At 38.3% G+C, this 3,690-nt stretch overlaps 1 non-coding gene across 1 annotated transcript; it reads left to right on the top strand.

Annotated features, from left to right (window-relative positions):
• Positions 1–2,705: 2,705 nt before the first annotated feature.
• LOC122039350 lies at positions 2,706–2,811 on the top strand. Its single transcript, XR_006128184.1, has one exon. It is a non-coding gene; the product is annotated as a small nucleolar RNA R71 (small nucleolar RNA).
• Positions 2,812–3,690: the final 879 nt, after the last annotated feature.

Below are 3,690 nucleotides of genomic sequence, written 5' to 3'. Positions count from 1 at the left end.
GGTAACTTAGTTGACCACCTCGCAGCAAGGCGCGAGGGCACCCTCCATGGAGCTTGTAGGCGCCCTCAGGTGGATAAGCAGTGAAGATGTAGTAACTTATTGACGCTACGATTTTGACGGGGTTGGAGGAGCCCTCCATGCAGTTGGAGGCACCCTCAATAGGCTATTTAAGCCTAGTTCGAGCAGTAGCTTAGAATATACTTGAAATCGCAACCCTTCTTCCGTGTGCTGCTCAAAGAACGATCCGACAAAACTGTATCTCAACTCCAATGACCAGAAGCCTTAAAATTCCTTGTTTTTCGTTGCCGGTATAATTTTCATTATTGCTTTATATTGTACTTCAAAGTTGTAATTTTCTGAATTGATAGTGATTGCCTAAAGTAAACACTCAACGAGTGTGGGCCTTGGAGTAGGAGTCGCCATAGGCTCCGAACCAAGTAAAAACCTTGGTGTTAGTATTGTTTTTATGTTTTTACTGCGTATCACTCAATTGTTTTAAAATGAACGTAAAAGTCATGAGCGCTATTCCCCCCCCCCCCCCCCTCTAGCGCTTTCGATCCTACACAATGCTCCATGCCAAAGGGCACGGGAGCTTATTTTGACCGAGATTGCCCGTGCCAATTGGCACGGCAGAGCCAAGATGGCTCTGTTGTCCTTCCTTTGTCCGTGCCCAATGGCATGGGTACAACCTTATCTACTCTTCAAGCCGTGCCAAATGGCATGGCTAAGCCCAAAAGCCTACAAAGTACAAAGATGAAACTATTAGGTTCCACAACTTAGAAAATAATGAAACAAAAGAAAAGAAAACTCTTAGGGTGCCTCCCAAGTAGCGCTTGTTTTATGTCCCAAGCTTGACCTTTGACATGACTCAACTGGGAGCCTTGGCCTTGAAAGGGAGGTATTCCCCTCCACAACCTTCTATGTCAGAAAGATGGTGAAGCCAAACCTGATTGTTTCCTACCAAAACTGCATGTTGCTCCCTCGGACTAACTATTGTGTCTGAGGGTTGAGTCGGGTGATATAAAAAATTGTCTTGCTTGTCTTCTCTAAACCTATAACCATTTGCAATTAACATCGAAGTACTTGAGGAAGAGTTTGAAATTAATTCAAAAGAAGGATACGGTGAAGTTGGGGATAAGTTAAGTGTAATCTTTTCCTTGCCAACTTTCAATGTTAGCTTGTGATTCTTCACGTCTATATTTGCTCCAACTATGGTGAGGAAAGGCCTTCCAAGAATTATAGTGATCTTTGGGTCCTCTTCCATGTCGAAGACTATAAAATCTATAAGAATGATAAAATTCCTTATTTCTACCTTCACATCTTCAACTATACCTAGTGGATATCTGTATGTTGAGTCCGCTAATTGAAGTGTGATAGTAGTTAACTTTAGATCACTTAAACCTAACTTCTTAAAAATGGAGAATAGCATGAGACTGACACTAGGCCCCAGATCATAAAAGGCTTTGTCTATCTTAATATCATTGATTTTTCATGGTATTGAAAAACTACCTGGATCTTGGAGCTTGGAGGCAAAGTGTTCAAAAGCACTACACTAACATCCTCTGTTAAAGCCACTGTCTCAAACCCATCCTTCTTTCTATTATTTGAAATTATATCTCTCATAAACTTGGCAAATTTGGGCATTTGATGCAGAGCATCCAACAGAGGTGCATCAATACAAATTTATTTAATCTTTTCTAAAAGTTTTTCAAACTCTGCATCTTTTTGTGCTCTGAGCATTCTTTGAGGGAATGGAATTGTTTGAAGTTTAATTGCAAGTGAGAGCTCTCCAACCTTGACGGTTATCTACTCTTCCTCTTTGTCTCACTTTGGATGTGAGAAAGGAGTAGACAACTCTTCATTCAGTTAATTCCATCTTCAATTGTAGCAGTCACTTAGGAATTACCCTAGGTTAGTCCACTCCTTAGCTCAATCACCTTGCAATGCTCCACTAGATTTAGTTCAGGTTTGCCAGGAAAATTTCCTTGAACTCTTGAGAAAGAAGAACTAACTATTTGAGCAACTTGATTTTCATGCATCTTGATATGTTTGTCCTGGTTGTCCATTCTTGCATTGATCTATTTTTCTGAGTTGTCCAATTGGATGTTCAATTGCTTGATGTCAGACTTCATTTTATCTTGGTTAGCTAATATCTCCTCAAGTAGCTTTTTGAATCGACTTGGTTGTGGATTTGACTATTGCCCTAATTGTTGCCCAAGGTCTTGATTGCTTCTGTATGAGAAGTTGGGATGATTTTTCCACCCTAGATTATAAGTATTGGAGTAAGGATTATTTTACCTCTGATTGTAGTTACCAATAGCATCACATTGTTCCACTTGAGAAACTTGCATATTGATAGCTCCAAAAGGACAAGAATCTTTTGTGTTCTAAGCTCCACATACTTCATAAGTTATAGATATTGCATTACAGGGTGTGTATTCATATTCTTAAACTGCTTTGATAACGAATCTAGCTTTGCAATGATTAAATCAAGTGTGCCAACATTATATTTTCCTAGTATTTTAATTACCCCTAAACTTCGTTATGAGACCCATTAGTGATGGTTTTGTGCCACACTCTTAATGATGTCTTCTGCTTCATCTAGACCCTTGTTCATTAATGCTCTGCCAGTAGCAAAATTTAAAGAAATCTTTGTTTGATAGATAATCCCATTGTAGAAAGTGTGAATCACAAGCCATTTTTCCAATCCATGATGTGGGCAGTCTCTCAACATCCCTTTGAATTTACCCCAAGCTTTATAAAGAGATTCGGAGTCTATTTGCTAGAAGCTTGCAATAAGATTTTGAAGGTATGCTGTCTTACTTTGTGGAAAGAACTTGTCCAGGAAGACTTGTTCACATTGGGCCCAAGAAGTAATACTGCTCAGAGGCTAGGAATTTAGCCAAGTTTTAGCTTTGTCCCTCAAAGAAAACCAAAATAATAATAGTCTGATGGCCTTAGGAGGAACTCCATTAATGCACATCATGCTACATAATTCATTGAAGTTATTAAGATGATGATTTGGATCCTCCATCGAACCACCATCGTAATGATGTTGTTGAACCATGGATATAAAAGCTAGCTTCAATTCAAAATGATTTGCTTCAACTGATTGTCTGGAAATGCTAAATCTTGGCCCTCTTGCATATGGCGCAACATAATCTTTCACAAGTTTATTCTCCATAACTCTCTGTTCTTCCCCTTGTTGGGTTTTCTACAAATTAGCCTTCGATGATGTGTTTGGTCAATCTCAGGATCAACGGGCAAAAGATCTGTAGAATTTCTTCACATACAAGCAAGAAGGAAACTAGAATTTGTAGTTTCAAAACTCAAATAACAGAAATAAGATTTCAGAAATGAAAAGATAGTGAGTAAAGAATAAGGAATTAAAGAATTAAAGAAATGTAGAACTGTCTAAACAAATTCTAATATAAACTAATTAGATTCAAACACTTAATCCCCTGCAACGATGCCAAAAACTTGATGTGTTAAACTGCAAGCACATGGTCATCATCAAGTAATAAAATTTATAAGTCGATCCCACGAGGATTGAGGATTAAATGCTAATTGGTTTTTGCACTTTGAATTTAGCTAGACAACAGTCTATAAACGAGTGTTTTGGATTTTCAACTAAGATGCGAAAATAAAAGTAAAGAAAGATAACTGAGGAAGTCCTTTGTTCAGAAAATA

Source organism: Zingiber officinale, chromosome 1A (assembly GCF_018446385.1).
Source record: "Zingiber officinale cultivar Zhangliang chromosome 1A, Zo_v1.1, whole genome shotgun sequence".
Lineage (NCBI taxonomy): Eukaryota > Viridiplantae > Streptophyta > Magnoliopsida > Zingiberales > Zingiberaceae > Zingiber > Zingiber officinale.
This window is presented reverse-complemented; position numbering and strand designations above follow the sequence as displayed.